Source organism: Coregonus lavaretus, assembly GCF_964263955.1.
Source record: "Coregonus lavaretus genome assembly, chromosome: 29".
NCBI classification, from domain to species: Eukaryota; Metazoa; Chordata; class Actinopteri; order Salmoniformes; family Salmonidae; genus Coregonus; species Coregonus lavaretus.
The window spans coordinates 11,388,843-11,407,083 of NC_140016.1; positions in this window are offsets into that span (position 1 = coordinate 11,388,843).

Genomic DNA, 18,241 nt, shown 5'->3' on the forward strand with positions numbered 1-18,241 from the left:
AAAGCTAGATCTGGACGGCCGGCCAGATAGCTAAGGAAGCTATTTCCGGCCGGTCAGCCAGATAGCTAGGTCCGGCCTGCCGGCTACCAGATAGCTAGACACGGCCGGCTGGCCGAACAGATAGCCGGACAGATTGCTAGGTTCGGCCGGCCGGCCAGCCAGATAGCTAGGTCCGGCCTGCAGGCCTACCAGGTAGCTTGGTCTGGCCGGCCAGATAGCTAGGTCCGGCCAGCCAGATAGCTAGGTCTGAACTGCCAGCCAGCCAGATAGCCAGATAGCTAGGTCCGTCCGGCCTGAAAGCTAAGTCCGGCCAGCCAGATTGCAAGGTCAGGCCTGCTGGCCAGATATATAGGTTCTGCCGGTCAGCCAGAAAGCTAGGTTATGCCAGCCAGCCAGATAGCTAGGTCTGGCCTGCCGGCTGGCCAGATAGCTAGGTCCAGCCGACCGGACGGCCAGATAGGTGGGTCCGGCCAGCCGGCCGGCCAGATAGCTAGGTCCAGCCGACCAGATAACTAAGTCAGGCCTGCTGGCCAGATATCTAGGTTCTGCTGGCCGGCCAGAAAGCTAGGTCCGGCCGGCCACATAGCTAGGTCCGGTCCAGAAGGCAGGCCAGATAGGTCCGGTCAGCCAGCCGGGTGGCCAAATAGGTCTGGTCGGGCGGCCAGGTAGGTCAAATAGATCCGGCTGGCCAGCCAGATAGGTAGGTCCAGCCGGCCGACAAATAGGTAGGTCCGGCAGGCTGGCAAAATAGGTAGGTCCAGCCGGCCAGGTAGGTCCGGCTGACCTGCCGGCTGGCCTGCCGGCCCGATAGGTAGGTCCGGCCAGCCAGATAGGTAGTTCCGGCCAGCCAGATAGATAGGTCTGTCCAGCCAGATAGGTCGGGTCGGGCCGGCTGGCCAGATAGGTCCGGTTCGGGTGGCCAGGTAAGTCAAATAGGTTCGGCTGGCCGGCCAGATAGGTAGGTCCAGCCAGTCGGCAGAATAGGTAGGTCCAGATAGGGTCGGTCGGCTGGCCCGATGGGACAAGTCAGAGCTGGTGTAGTAGGGTTCGATCTTAGTCCTGTATTGACGCTTTGCCTGTTTGATGGTTCGTCAGGATTTCTTATCTGCCTTATCTGGTGGATCTTTGACACTCTGTTGTTTATGGTGTATGGGGCCTTCGCGTATATCTTCTCCTCCGTGCCAAACCTCTCTGCAGCCAAGGTAACAATGATTGTTGTCATTGTCTGGAGACGTCTATCTGCTTCACCTTTTGGCTGTTGCTTCAATTAATTTGTTAGCATTTTTATCAAACTGGAGCCACTCTTTCTCCCTTTTGGCTAGAGACTACTTAACCTGCCGCTGTTCTGGTGCTCTGCATGGAGTTGAAGCTTTCAGCATTTGGAGGTTCTGGGCACTGTGGGGTGAGTTCGGGCCATGACTCCTCCTGCGTCTCAACAGGAGTGGTTCCTGTGCACTCTGTTGCATGCACCACCTACACGCATTTCATCCTGGCCTGGTGGATCTTGAGGCCACGCGGGTTCTTGCAGACCTTGCTGCAAACACATTCTGTACTCATAGTCATTATTCTTTTGCCAAGTGTCGGTGTCCTTTGGTTCGTCCGTCTGGGGTGCTCATCCTACCCCCTCTCGGGCACCCCTGGGGGTATATCTTCGTAAGTCGATCTGTAGCTTGGAGTGGGTTTCTTCCTCTCGGAAAATGCAGATCGGGCTGCCAACCCTTGCTGCCCCGGTTACCATCTTTCTGTGCTGTCTACTGTGTAAGTGTGTTTCTTTACATATATATGTATGTATCAATGTCTGAGTGTGTACAGTATGTCTGTGTGTATGCATTCTCACTGGCACCATGAACTATCAGAATCCTCCATAGTTGTTCAATTCCCTCTCCGACTGCTCTGTCTTCATCTTAATGTTGTTCTGTCTGCAGGTCAGCCTGGCTGCAGGTCATCGGTTTGACCGGGATGTTGAGCTGTTGTTGTATTACGCCCATCAGCCTACTGCTATAGTAAAGGCAGCACAGGCTTCTGCCAAGCGAGGTGAGGGGGTGGTGGGTGTACTCTGTTGTAGATTTGTGTATGTGGGATCGTCTGAAGATCTGTTGGGGCGGTATGTGAATAGGAGTGGTCCAGGGTTTCTGGGATGATGGTGTTGATGTGAACCATGACCAGCCTTTCAAAGCATTTCATGGCTACACATGTGAGTGCTATGGGATGGTAGGCATTTAGGCAGGTTACCTTGGCATTCTTGAGCACAGGGACTATGGTGGTCTGCTTGAAACATGTATGAATAACAGACTGGGACAGGGAGTGGTTGAAAATGTCAGTGAAGACACTTGCCAGCTGGTCAGCGCATGCTCTGAGTACACGTCCTGGTAATCCGTCTGGCCCTGCAGTCTTGTGAATGTTAACCTGTCTTACTCACATCGGCTACGGAGAGCGTGATCACACAGTCGTCCGGAACAGCTGGTGCTGTGTTACTTGCCTCAAAGCGAGCATAGAAGGCATTTAGCTTGTTATGTTGGCTCGCCTTACTGGGCAACTCGCGACTGGGTTTCCCTTTGTTATCCGTGATAGTTTGCAAGCCCTGTAGGATTCGATCTTAGTCCTGTGTTGACATTTTTTCTGTTTGATGGTTCATTGGAGGGTGTAGTCTGGATTAGTGTCCTGCTCACTGAAAGCGGCAGCTCTAGCCTTTAGCTCAGTGCAGATGTTGCCTGTGCGGCTGGACTTCTGATTGGGATATATACGTATGGTCACTATGGGGACGACGTCGTTGATGCGCTTATTAATGAAGCCGGTGACTGATGTGGTAAACTTGTCAATGCCATCGGATGAATCCCGGAACATATGCATGTGTGTGTGTGTGTGTAACCAATATGTGCTAGCAAAACAGTCCTGTATCTTAGCATCCGCTTCATCTGACCACTTCCGTATTGAGATGTCACTGGTACTTCCTGTTTGAGTTTTTGCTTGTACACAGGAATCAGGAGGATAGAGTGTTTGGTAAGATTTGCCAAATGGAGCTTTGTATGAGTCTGTGTAAAGGTGATCTAGAGTTTTTTTTCTCTCTAGTTGCACACTGGTAGAAATGAGGTAAAACGGATTTCAATCTTCCTGCATTAAAATCCCCAGCCACTAGGAGTATTTTCTTGTTTGTTTATGGCCCTATACAGCTCGTTGAGTGCAGTCTTAGTGCCAGCATCGGTTTGTGGTGTTAAATAGACAGCTATGAAAAATATAGATGAAAACTCTCTTGGGAAATAGTGTGGTCTACAGCTTATCATGAGGTACTCTATCTCAGGCGAGCAAAAGCTAGAGACTTCCTTAATATTAGAGATTGCTGGCCTCTCGAGTGGCGCAGCGCTCTAAGGCACTGCATTGCAGTGCTTGAGGCGTCACTACAGACCTGAGTTCGATCCCAGGCTGTGTCACAGCCGGCTGTGACCGGGAGACCCATGAGGCGGCGCACAATTGGCCCAGAATCGTCCGGGTTAGGGGAGGATTTAGCCGGCCGGGATTTCCTTGTCCCATTGCGCTCTAGCAACTCCTTGTGGCAGGCCGGGCGCCTGCAAGCTGACTTCGGTCGCCAGCTGGATGGTGTTTCTTCCGACACATTGGTGCGGCTGGCTTCCGGGTTAAGCGAGCAGTGTGTCAAGAAGCAGTGCGGCTAGGCAGGGTCATGTTCCGGAGGACGCATGACCTTCGCCTCTCCCGAGTCCGTAGGGGAGTTACAGCGATGGGACAAGACTGTAACTACCAATTGGATATCACGAAATGGGGTAAAAGTATAAAAAATACAGATCGCACAACAGCTGCTGTTGACAAAGAGACACACCCCAACCCCCGATCTTACCGGAGGCTGCTGTTCTGTCTTGCCGATGCACTGAAAACCCAGCTAACTATATATTATCCATGTTCTTCTTCAGCCACGACTTGGTGAAACATAGGATGTTACAGTTTTTAATGTCCCGTTTATAGGATAGTCTCGAATGGAGCTCATCCAGTTTACTCTCCAGTGATTGCACGTTTGCCAGTAGAACAGAGGGTAAAGGCTGATTGTCCACTCGTCAGGTATCCCGCTCACCGGCCTGTTCTTACGAAATACGTGATTTGGGCCTGGTCCGGGAACAGCAGTATGTCCTTCGCATCCGACTCATTGAAGAAAAATCCTCGTCCAGATCGAGATGATTCACTGTTCTGATGTCCAGTAAAACGGCGGCTATCCCCTCCAGCGCCATCCAGTGTTAATGTTGTTTCATGTCAATTTTCCAAAAAGAGTGTCCCAAAGGACACTGTTAATATCCTAACTTATTTGCAAGACAACTACTGTTATTCTTTAGTTACGGTCCATGTGTTTCACTCAAAACCTTGTATTTCCTCTTCTCTCTTTCTCTCTCTCAGTCTCTCTGTCTCTCTGTCTGTCTCTCTGTCTGTCTGTCTGTCTGTTGGTCTGTCTCTCTCTCTCTCTTCCTCTCTCAGAGCTCAGGGGATACAGAGAGCTTAGTGACCTGGTAAGCAGCCTGTTGAGAACCAGTTGAGCTTCAGTCTCAAGGTTGCAGGGGACACTGGATAAAATTAACTCAGTTTATACTGTTTACACTGTGCAGGCTTTGGTCAGATGCATTAAGGGAATGTGCCACCACTTACAGGCAAGAATGCCATGACACTCTAACTTAACAGAAACTGCGGCAACACTTCTAATGCATTTCAGCTATGTAGTATGATTTGATACATTTAGTAGGTATCCCCATCCCATCATCGACCCTCCTCTCCACCACTCTACCGTCTAAACCCCTCTCTCTCCCCCATCCTACCCTCTACCGATCCCTTACTCCACGTTCATCCCCTAACTTTCTCCTCTCCCCCACCCTACTCTCTATCTCGCTCCCACTCCCCCACTCCCCCACTCCACCTTCGACCTCTCTCTATCTCCTTTCTCCCACCCTACCCTCTTCCTCTCCCCTGCTCTTCTCTCTATCCCAGCGCAAATTAAGCGGTAACTGTGAGCTGCAGTTTTCCAGCTTTGCTAGTGTGTAAAATGTCCAATGTTTATCCATAAATGTGTTCTGTGGATGTACCAATGCTTTTTTCCCTTCTTTCTCACACTGTTAAATGGCAGCCCCATGCCCAGGATGATTGCATGTCGTATGGCTTTTAGTCATACGCCTAATTTTCAGTGGCAATTGACAAGACTATAACTGAGTAAATAGACCCAGAAAAACCTATAACTAAACAAAAATTATTTTTCCGTTCAGTTGACTAAAACTGGAGGAGCCTAAACTATCTCTGTGACTAAAATCTGACTACTAAGTGGACTGGACAAGAGTTTTTGGAGAGATTGAGCGCTTTTTAGCGATAAGCACAATTAATATTAGCAGCACAGATGCGCAACGCAGTTCTGTTCAGCAGTGGGAAGGACGCACCACAACCGGCACTGACAGCCTAGCCTACATCAGCTGGTGAGCTGTGGGGGAGCAAGCGATGAGAGTCAGCAGACAGGCTCCGCCTCCGCCTCCGATTATACACATGGCGATAATATTACCAGTAGCCTGTATGCAAACATTTTGTGGCACAGAAAGAAAGGAAAATGGATAGCAAACAATTTATTGACTAAATCCCTCTTGCCACTACACTATATCTTTATTTTGAGTTAAGGTGGACCCAGTGACTCAGCCTGGAGCACTTGGACCAGGACTCGAGCACGGGGACTTCAGCCATAGGGACTCGTAACTCAACTAGTGACTTGACCATTGGTGACTCCAACTTGGACTCTGACTCAAGCACAGGGGACTTGGGACTCCATTCGGACTCTAGGTTTAGTGACTCGACTACATAACTGGGCGAAACAGTCATTATCTCCCGTTCAAAGTCATTATCCTCTGTGCTACTTCTGGACATCAATGTGGCTGCGGCGTCTGTGGAACGTTGATAACAATGGCAATGACGTGACTGAGTAACGGAGGTGCAACCCATGCTACTTTGCCAATACTTTGCGACACCATCTGGTGTTGCGTTCTCCAGCAAGAAAACCAAAAATTGTTGCTCAAACAGAAAGGGGAACTAACAAAGAGTCAATGACAACAACCAAAACTAAACAAGTGGGGTTTTAGGAGGGTTTCGGAAAGACACTCATGGGGGTGTCCACTGAAAGTTGACTAGCAATAACAACTGGGAGCTAAAAGACACCCACCATGAGCACCCACTAAATTTGCCCAAGAAGAGGCGAACAAAAGAAAAACCCATTTCAAACTTAAAGACAGGAAGCAAACCAAAAAGTGGAGCAAAACAAAAACAAGGAAGATCAGATAAAGGATTGTTTGTATAGAAATCAAATAGGGAGAGCCAACTAAAGGTGTTAACCCATAAGAGTCTAAGCCCTGTCTAAGCCGGGGGAAAGGGGGGGTTCTACTAAGCTATACAGAATTGTTTTAAGTAGGTCATACTAAGGATCATTTAGCTATTTGATGTTGAATTTTAAGACCGCTTGAAGTATAAAAAATATATATATAAAAAAAAAGTATTTGATGAAAAATATTAGCCCATACAAATGGATTGAATAACAGATTCACTACATGGAACAATAGATAGTGCCCCCAAAAAATCTAAAAGAAGTTTGTTCGGAAGTGTCTGTCCTATATCTGAGAGATATAAGGAAGATCAGGAAAAAACCAATATATATATATATTTTTTTTACTGCCACCACCATGCTTCACTGTGGGGATGGTGTTCTTGGGGTGATGAGAGGTGTTGGGTTTGCGCCAGACATAGCGTTTTCCTTGATGACCAAAAAGCTCAATTTTAGTCTCATTTGACCAGTGTACCTTCTTCCATATGTTTGGGGAGTCTGCCACATGCCTTTTGGCGAACACCAAACGTGTTTGCTTATTTTTTTCTTTAAGCAATGGCTTTCTTCTGGCCACTCTTCCGTAAAGCCCAGCTCTGTGGAGTGTACGGCTTAAAGTGGTCCTATGGACAGATACTCCAATCTCCGCTGTGGAGCTTTGCAGCTCCTTCAGGGTTATCTTTGGTCTCTTTGTTGCCTCTCTGATTAATGCCCTCCTTGCCTGGTCCGTGAGTTTTGGTGGGCGGCCCTCTCTTGGCAGGTTTGTTGTGGTGCCATATTCTTTCCATTTTTTAATAATGGATTTAATGGTGCTCCGTGGGATGTTCAAAGTTTCTGATATTTTTTTATAACCCAACCTTGATCTGTACTTCTCCACAACTTTGTCCCTGACCTGTTTGGAGAGCTCCTTGGTCTTCATGGTGCCACTTGCTTGGTGGTGCTCCTTGCTTAGTCGTGTTGCAGACTCTGGGGCCTTTCAGAACAGGTGTAGATATACTGAGATCATGTGACACTTAGATTGCTCACAGGTGGACTTTATTTAACTAATTATGTGACTTCTGAAGGTAATTGGTTGCACCAGATCTTATTTAGGGACTTCATAGCAAAGGGGGTGAATACATAAGCACGCACCACTTTTCCGTTATTCATTTTTTAGAATTCTTTTAAACAAGTTATTTTTTTCATTTCACTTCACCAATTTGGATTATTTTGTGTATGTCCATTACAAGAAATCCAAATAAAAATCCATTTAAATTACAGGTTGTAATGCAACAAAATAGGAAAAATGCCAAGGGGGATGAATACTTTTGCAAGGCACTGTACTTTCCAAAGGCACTGTATATAGGCCTATACACAGTGGTTATGATTTGAAGATGGTGTGTGGGCTATATAGAGGTCCTGCTTTGGGAAGTGATTGTACAATTGAATCAAAACTCAATTCAAGATCCAAACTTGGGAACTTGTTGTGTAACCCATCAGAAAATGCACCTGTCATGATGAATGATAACAATCAGCAGGTGGACACATTGGTGTGCAGTAGTACTGGGTTAGAATGTGCTGCCCAGCTGGTGCATCCTTGGTTTAAAATGGTGCTAGTTATTTGAGGGGAGGATAACTGGCATGAAGGACATATACACTGAGTGGACAAAACATTAAGAACACCTTCTCCTCAATTCGACGGGGCATGGACATTTACAAGGTGTCGGAAGCATTCCACAGGGATGTTGGCCCATGTTGACTCCAATGCTTCCCACAGTTGTGTCAAGTTGGCCGGATGTGCTTTGGGTGGTGGACCATTTTTGATACACACAGGAAACTGTTGAACGTGGAAAACCCAGCAGCGTTGCAGTTCTTGACACAAACCGGTGCGCCTGGCACCTACTACCATACCCCATTCAAAGGCACTTAAATCTTTTGTCTAACCCATTCACCCTCTGAATGGCACACATACACAATCTATGTCTCAATTGTCTCAAGGCTTAAAAATTATTATTTAACCTGTCTCCCCCCCTTCATCTATACTGATTGAAGTGGATTTAAGAAGTGACATCAATAAGGGATCATAGCATTCACCTGGTCAGTCTATATCATGGAAAGAGTTCATAATGTTTTTACACTCGGTGTATAACTGACTTTAATATCTGTCTTCAAAACAAGGAAGAGACAGAGTGTGGCTAATTGAGTGGACATGTATCCAGGGAGAGTGATCATCCAGCCTCTTTACGTTCCTAACTTGTTTACCCTTCAGATTACTGAGCTGTCTAACATTATTACTGTCTAGATGGGCAGTGAACTGAAGTCTATAGGATGAGTGAGTGAGAGTGTTGGACGTATAGGGGGTATTACTGGGACTCTTAGGCTACATCCCAAATTTACATTTACATTTACATTTACATCATTTAGCAGACGCTCTTATCCAGAGCCACTTACAAATTGATGCATTCAACTTATGATAGCCAGTGGGACAACCACTTTTTAAAAAATTATGGGGGGGGTGGGGTATGGGCGGGGTTCGGGGGTGGATAGAAGGATTACTTTATACTATTCCAGGTATTCCTTAAAGAGGTAGGGTTGGCACCCTATTTCCCAAATGGCACCCTATTTCCTTTGTAGTGCTCTACTTTTGACCAGGGCCCATACGGTTCTGGTCAAAAGGGGTGCACTATATAGGGAAGAGGGTGCCATTTGAGACGCATTCTTACACCAAGCTGAGCCGGCTTTCGCTCCCTAAGACACGTGTCAAACTCATTCCACGGAGGGCTGAGTGTCTGCGGATTTTCGCTCCTCCCATGTACTTGATTGATGAATTAAGGTCACTAATTAGTAAAGAACTCCCCTCACCTGGTTGTCTAGATCTTGATTGAAAGGAAAAAAACAAAAACCTGCGGACACTAGGCCCTCCATGGAATGAGTTTGACACCCCTGGTCTAAGACCTGGCCAGTCTTCTGGTGCCAAGGAGGGTGAAGCTGACAACGTCATGCAATAGTTACATCTTCTTAACGCACAGTGTTAAAGTACCACTTCTTTTAAACAAATTTCATTCAATTTTTTATGTATTGTGCTTTTCTCACATAGAATTGTTGCGAATTGCAGTTTGCAAAACAAAAGTCATGAAGGTCGTTCACTGTTTTGATTGAGGTATTGTTCATATTAGCATGATTTAGTATCCTACTAACAATCGGTGATGCATTGTTAACTTTTCTAGTTGGATCTGTGATATAGCTTCCAAAATGCTCACAGTCAAGATAGGAAGACTACCTGCTAGGTATAAATGTGTCAGCCCTCAAACAGACTCTCAGCGCCCTCTCTGTTCCTCTTCCCAGAGTACAGTACATGGTGTCCATATCACAGAACATGACCTCCCTGCTGGGCTGCAGGGCTACAGGAATGAACCAGCCACCATGTCCCTATCACATAACATGACCTCCCTGCTGGGCTACAGGAATGAATCAGCCACCATGTCCCTATCACAGAACATGACCTCCCTGCTGGGCTACAGGAATGAATCAGACACCATGTCCCTATCACAGAACATGACCTTCCTGCTGGGCTGCAGGGCTACAGGAATGAATCAGACACCATGTCCCTATCACAGAACATGACCTCCCTGCTGGGCTACAGGAATGAACCAGTCACCATGTCCCTATCACAGAACATGACCTCCCTGCTGGGCTACAGGAATGAATCAGACACCATGTCCCTATCACAGAACATGACCTCCCTGTTGGGCTGCAGGAATGAACCAGTCACCATGTCCCTATCACAGAACATGACCTTCCTGCTGGGCTGCAGGAATGAACCAGTCACCATGTCCCTATCACAGAACATGACCTTCCTGCTGGGCTGCAGGAATGAACCAGTCACCATGTCCCTATCACAGAACATGACCTTCCTGCTGGGCTGCAGGAATGAACCAGTCACCATGTCCCTATCACAGAACATGAAATCTCTGCTGGGCTGCAGGGTTGCAGGAATGAACCAGCCACCATGTCCACCATGTAGTCCAGGTTGCCATTTGATTAGCTATTTAGCACACTTGTTTAGAAGTCTTATGGCTTGGGTGTAGAAGCTGTTCAGGGTCCTGTTGGTTCCAGACTTGGTGCACTGGTATGGCTTGCCGTGCGGTAGCAGAGAGAACAGTCTGTGGCTTTGGTGGCTAGAGTCCTTGACCATTTATGGGGCCTTCCTCTGACACCGCCTGGTATAGAGATCCTGGATGGCAGGGAGCTCGGCCCCAGTGATGTACTGGGCCATACGCACTACCCTCTGTAGCGCCTTGCAGTTGGATGCCAAGCAGTTGCCATACCAAGCTGTGATGCAGCCAGTCAAGATGCTCTTGATTGTGCAGCTGTATAACTTTTTGAGGATCTGAGGGCCATGCAAAATATTTTCAGATTTGGCAGATTAGCACTGGGACTAATGTAGCCTTGATGGTATGAGTCACTGTAGGCAGGTACCTGTTCAGTGGGTCATAGAGACTCGAGAAATACTCCAAACACAGACACTTCAGATTACCCTGTATAAACATAGCCATTGTGCGGAGAGGGCTGTGGAACAAAGGTATTACTTGTTTGACAAATAGCAGGTCAGATGCAGCAAGGAGAAATCAATAACCAGATTATTTGCCCCTGCTGAGATGCAGGCTTAGTTGTTGTTTTTTCTTCTATTTGATGTATTTATTTAACCTTTATTTAACCAGGAAGTCCCATTGAGGTCAGAAAGGGTGACCTGGACACAGGACACATTTAAAACGTCAAGGCGTTATGACAAACAGACATGTCTACCTGTTTAAACCTAATTAACAACTCACAGATCGATAAGACGTGTATGTTTTACGTCATTGCAATTCATTTGGTGTTTTTCATATAATCATATACAGTAATCCCATCTGAGAGACCACTCAGTGACCCTTTTCAATCACTGCAGTGAGCACAGTTAACCTCTTAAGAATCTGACAATTTTTTTCAATTTTCGCCTAAAATGACATACCCAAATCTAACTGCCTGTAGCTCAGGACCTGAAGAAAGGATATGCATATTATTGATACCATTTGAAAGGAAACACTTTGAAGTTTGTGGAAATGTGAAAGTAATGTAGGAGAATATACATGTAAAAGATAATACAAACAAAAAAACGTGTTTTCTATTTATTTTTTGGCTCCATCATCTTTGAAATGCAAGAGAAAAGCCACAATATAATATTGCAGTTTATATTTTGGCCACTAGATGGCAGCAGTGTGTGCAAAGTTTCCGATTGATCCAGTGAAGTATTGCAATACTGGACTATTTTGTATCAAGTCTGCCCAAATGTGCCGAATTGGTCAATTTATATATTTTCAAGTACATAACTATAGAGAGCATACTAAAATGATATGGTAATACAAAATGTAAGTTTACACACTCCCAGGAATGTCATACATGATGGATCATTAGCTTATACACTAACTGTGGAGCCAGAGACAGCAGGTGTTCAAACTGTAGAACAGTCATGCTAATCACATTAGCACACATTAGCTCAACCATCCCGTTTACGGGACACTGATCCCGTAGAGGTTAATGGTTAAGTGATGTCAAAGTACAGTGATATTGTACAGTATCCAACATTAGTCATGTGTAGACATACAGATGTAGGATCTTAATTTTATCACTCTTTGGTTGTTGAGGATTTTCCTGTACAGCAGGAAATGCAAACTTGTAGTGTATTCAAGGTTGAAAAAGGCTTCTAAAGTTTGTAATTTCCAGTTTTAAAAGTTTGCCCTACTAAAAATGTGCATGGATTATAATCCACATATTAATTCACATTTCCTGTTGCTGCAGGATTATTTTCCTGCTGTAGCAAACTGGCTCAAATTAAGATCCTACATCTGTAGAGTAGACATGTATTTTTTCTTTGCGCTGTGTATCTCGACTTGAACAAAACATTTAAAGGCTGATACATCGTTTTTTACCATCCTGTTTATCTAAAAACCTGGAGAACATTTTCAGATAACAGTGCAAGTATATATTCACAAGTGGGCCTCCCTAGAAACATGAGAGAGCGTGTGTCGCAATAATTTCTGAAACCCTATCCTACCAGTGAAAGGTTTCAGGAGCTTTGACTGACTTTGGTTTCCTGTGCATCCCTCCTGTGGCTCTGTATGGGGCAGGGGTGGGCATTGTGTGTGTTGATTCACATCCAGGTATGACCTATTTTCACAGCCAGTGGCTCCAAAAGTAGTGCTGCTTTCCCATTGTCATTGTGTTCTGTGTAGCCAGATTCCAATTACATTTGAAGAGACTGTGTGTGTGAGTGGTGGGGTGGACAAATGGGAGACAGCCATGACGCTGTGAGGTGGACAGAGGATTCTCTGTCCTGAGGTAAATTGATCCTCTTTTGGGGGTCCCTTGAGATTACTGAGCCCCCATTGCTCTTTCAGGACTGCACGAGGGTGGGAACCTGCCTCCCACAACATTTGCTCTGCTGGCCATACAGACACACATAAAGACTCCCACCAAAGTACAGCAGAGCAGCAGACAGTTATTACATAGACATTTGCATTCTATCTCTCCACAAATTATGTTTTATTAAATGCACAGTTTGCCCCCCGGACAGATTTATGATCAGTCGGCTCATTATTTGATAATAGACCAGAGAAAAAAAGAGAATTCTCAAAAGAGATTGTCTTCAGCTATAAAGCAGTGAGTTAATGAAGTAGATACACTTTTTGGAATGCTGACTTCAGAAGATAGATGCATATACAAACTCTAATGACTGTTATAGATTACACTTCTTACGCTGCTGACTTCAGAAGATAGATGAAACTATAATCTGCTCTTTGATAGATACAACGCTGATGACTGTTAGATATTAGACATCTCAGTGTGGATGGCCAGCAAATACACTTTTTAAAAAATGTCTACTCCTATGCTGAAAAGAATGCATAGTGCTATGGAAAAAGCTGTTATTCTCTATTTAGTTTCCCCCTTTGCCATAGATCAATAGCAATAGATAGATGAGGCTCTCTCACGGACAGGTCTTCACAGAGCTCCACAGGGCTCCACAGGGCTCCACAGGGCTCCACAGGGCTCCACAGGGCTTCACAGGGCTTCACAGAGCTCCACAGGGCTCCAAGGGCTTCACAGGGCTTCACAGAGCTCCACAGGGCTCCACAGGGCTTCACCGAGCTCCACAGGGCTCCACAGGGCTCCACAGAGCTCCACAGGGTGCCACTGGTTCAACTGCCAATATTGATTTCACTGATGGATGTTTATTCATTCTTCTTCCATAGTTTTTTTCCCTCTTGCACTGTTTAAGTCTAATTATATTTTTAAAAGTGTACATTCACATACATACAGTGGAGAGAACAAGTATTTGATACACTGCCGATTTTGCAGGTTTTCCTACTTACAAAGCATGTAGAGGTCTGTCATTTTTATCATAGGTACACTTCAACTGTGAGAGACGGAATCTAAAACAAAAATCCAGAAAATCACATTGTATGATTTTTAAGTAATTAATTTGCATTTTATTGCATGACATAAGTATTTGATCACCTACCAACCAGTAAGAATTCCAGCTCTCACAGACCTGTTAGTTTTTCTTTAAGAAGCCCTCCTGTTCTCCACTCATTACCTGTATTAACTGCACCTGTTTGAACTCGTTACCTGTATAAAAGACACCTGTCCACACACTCAATCAAACAGACTCCAACCTCTCCACAATGGCCAAGACCAGAGAGCTGTGTAAGGACATCAGGGATAAAATTGTAGACCTGCACAAGGCTGGGATGGGCTACAGGACAATAGGCAAGCAGCTTGGTGAGAATGCAACAACTGTTGGCGCAATTATTAGAAAATGGAAGAAGTTCAAGATGACGGTCAATCGACTCGGTCTGGGGCTCCATGCAAGATCTCACCTCGTGGGGCATCAATGATCATGAGGAAGGTGAGGGATCAGCCCAGAACTACACGGCAGGACCTGGTCAATGACCTGAAGAGAGCTGGGACCACAGTCTCAAAGAAAACCATTAGAAACACACTACGCCGTCATGGATTAAAATCCTGCAGCGCACGCAAGGTCCCCCTGCTCAAGCCAGCGCATGTCCAGGCCCGTCTGAAGTTTGCCAATGACCATCTGGATGATCCAGAGGAGGAATGGGAGAAGGTCATGTGGTCTGATGAGACAAAAATATAGCTTTTTGGTCTAAACTCCACTCGCCGTGTTTGGAGGAAGAAGAAGGATGAGTACAACCCCAAGAACACCATCCCAACCGTGAAGCATGGAGGTGGAAACATCATTCTTTGGGGATGCTTTTCTGCAAAGGGGACAGGACGACTGCACCGTATTGAGGGGAGGATGGATGGGGCCATGTATCGCGAGATCTTGGCCAACAACCTCCTTCCCTCAGTAAGAGCATTGAAGATGGGTCGTGGCTGGGTCTTCCAGCATGACAACGACCCAAAACACACAGCCAGGGCAACTAAGGAGTGGCTCCGTAAGAAGCATCTCAAGGTCCTGGAGTGGCCTAGCCAGTCTCCAGACCTAAACCCAATAGAAAATCTTTGGAGGGAGCTGAAAGTCCGTATTGCCCAGCAACAGCCCCGAAACCTGAAGGATCTGGAGAAGGTCTGTATGGAGGAGTGGGCCAAAATCCCTGCTGCAGTGTGTGCAAACTTGGTCAAGACCTACAGGAAACGTATGATCTCTGTAATTGCAAACAAAGGTTTCTGTACCAAATATTAAGTTCTGCTTTTCTGATGTATCAAATACTTATGTCATGCAATAAAATGCAAATTAATTACTTAAAAATCATACAATGTGATTTTCTGGATTTTTGTTTTAGATTCCGTCTCTCACAGTTGAAGTGTACCTATGATAAAAATTACAGACCTCTACATGCTTTGTAAGTAGGAAAACCTGCAAAATCGGCAGTGTATCAAATACTTGTTCTCCCCACTGTATATACATTTGTGTGATATAGCCTAGTCAATGACACTCAGTTACATACACATAAGTGTGTGTGTAAAACTGTACAGTAAATGTCTTCTCTGGCAAACAGGCAGACGGACCAACCTAGATGTCCAGCATCAGAAAAGGCAGAAAATAAATGTTTCATATCCATGTGAGAGAGATTAACACAGAAAGGATCCCCAAAACGCCCCAGAAAGATTTGGCTGCTAATCTCCACTTTTAATGTGTCTGTATAATTTACACTGTCCTTCCTATGCTTTTATGCTTTATTTCCACAGCTCACAGCTCACACTAAACAGGACGAACAAAATAAGTGCATGTACATATATCTGCCGTGGTCTGCTTTCATCAGATCTAATCTGATATAATCACAGGCGAAAGCACGAAACAGCCTTAAATCTGCTGGGACAGTGAGCGGGCTGCGGGACAGAGTGCTGTAAATCCAGGGTGGATGGATAGGATGTTGTTTGGCCAGGGGTCTGTGGCAGTCTGTGATTAACGAGAGGCCGCGTCTGCGTCCCAAATGGCACCCTATTCTCTATATAGTGCACTACTTATGCCCAGGGCCTATAGAGCTCTGGTCATAAGTAATGCACTATGTAGGGAATAGCGTGCCATTCGGGACGCATCCCTGGCTTAGCACTTCAGGGGCGGTGTGAAGTGGAGAGGAGATAACCATGGGGCGGCACTGAACCTGTCAGCTGGCCAAGGCAAGGCCGCCCGCCCAGGGCCCCGGCGCTAACTGGCACCAGCCACGTCTCTCTCAGCCTGAAGAATTCACTTTTGTGTCTGTGCCAGCCAAAGAGTTGGAGAGCTTGCTTTTGAAACTGAGAAAAGGGGGTATTTTTCAGAGATGCTCCTCCATTCTGTTTGTTGCAGTAAATAAAGATGTAGTCATTTATTTCTCTAAATTGACTCTTCGCGCCACAAGCCTTTGAAGTGTAAGTGAAAAATTGCAATAAGTCAGTAAACATTCACCCCAGAGTATTCCTGTTCTAGTTTCATTTTCTGATCTTACAGAGACGATCTCTTGGCAGGACATAGTATCCCCTCTCTGTAGACATGGTGTTGCAGGAGACACAGTTGACAGCGTGAAGGATAAATTTAGATGTGTGGTTGAATCTAATCTGATAGGCGCTGCAACAGCAGATACCAGGATACAGTATACCCAAAATGCAAATTAGCAATAAATGGGCAAATTATTTGCCCAGAGTAATAAAACAAGCAAATATTGCAGAATTATCCACCTGATGCAATCTGAAGTTCCGAATAGTCCAATTTTGTCCTCTTAGGTTCAGTAGCTATGGTTGTTGACCTCTGTATAAATTCAATAACCTGGAGTCAAGGACAATCTCTGGCAATATTGACTCCATTGTTCACTTCAGGTCATAGCCACTCACGTGCGATTCAGCAGATATGCATATTGAGTAACTTAAACTCGAACCCCATACTGACATTAAGGAGAAGAGCTCAAAGAGTTGAGCATAGCAAGACCGATTCTAACACAGCCGCCATGTTTTGATCAGTAAGCTGCTCTTTAACTGGACATTATCTCCTGTCTCAAGTGTATCACAACTGTCCGGTGCACTTTGATACATGGCTGTCCCAACATCACCCTCCCTCCACTTAACTTACTGTAGGTAGTACCGTAGGACTACCTACTTTTTCAATTGAACAATAAGGTTGGCAGTTCAATAGAATAAAGAGGAAAATGTGTGATTGACTTTAGTATTTCAGCATGATTACTCCCACTCCAAAACAAGTCTATTTAGAATTGTGATAAGGGCTGTTATCAAATGAACGTGGCAGTTAGGAGTCTGAGAAAGGCGCAGATAACAACATAGATTTTTTCCAATAGCATTTTATCAGCTAGTTACTTGTCACACGTGCAGGTTGAATAGCTCTGAAGTGGACCAGGGGAGAGGCATTATTATAGGCTGTATTTTGAAACAGGACCAGATACTGAACCACTAAATGATATGGCAGATCAGTCACCTGTCATCACAGTCACACTATGTCTTCAGTAGGACAGGCTCACCAACACTGTGGTGGGGTAGGGCTGGGAGGGCTCACCAACACTGTGGTGGGGTAGGGCTGGGAGGGCTCACCAACACTGTGGTGGGGTAGGGCTGGGAGGGCTCACCAACACTGTGGTGGGGTAGGGCTGGGAGGGCTCACCAACACTGTGGTGGGGTAGGGCTGGGAGGGCTCACCAACACTGTGGTGGGGTAGGGCTGGGAGGGCTCACCAACTCTGTGGGAGAGTGGAGAATAGACAATCCACAGAGTTACAAAAATAACATTGGGTTCTGGGCACTCGTTCATATGATACATCATCTTGTGATGTGCTTTGCAAATATCTTATTTTGTTCACGTAATCAGCAGTTGAATGGTTGTTATTCATTATTGTGGTTATTGTTAGTGGTTATTGTTATATCGGTTACTGTTATATCGGTTATTGTTATATCGGTTATTGTTATATTGGTTATTGTTATATCGGTTATTGTTATATCGGTTATTGTTATATCGGTTATTGTTATATCGGTTATTGTAAGTATTGTGAAGCCCAGCCCTACTGTTTCCAAGTATTCCCACAAATCAAAAAATTGACATATGTGATCGTGTCTCAATGTAATCAAGGTGTGAAATGATTGTTATTTTCAAATTCAATCTCTCTTTGGGCTTAGTTGTGGTCAATTTATAGTATACAAATTCATTCACTCTGACAAAAAAATGTCACATGTGGAGTTTTATTCCATGTGAACCTGCAAATTCAATTTTTTTACATTATTGAATCTCATTACATGTGGGGTTGTTTTAAATGTGAAACGGCAAATGTTATTTTCACATGTGAAAATGCAATTCAACTTGTGAAAGTGAGATTTTCAGGTGAACATTTTTCACATGTGAAACTGCATATCCGATTTTCACATGTGGACATTTTGAACATGT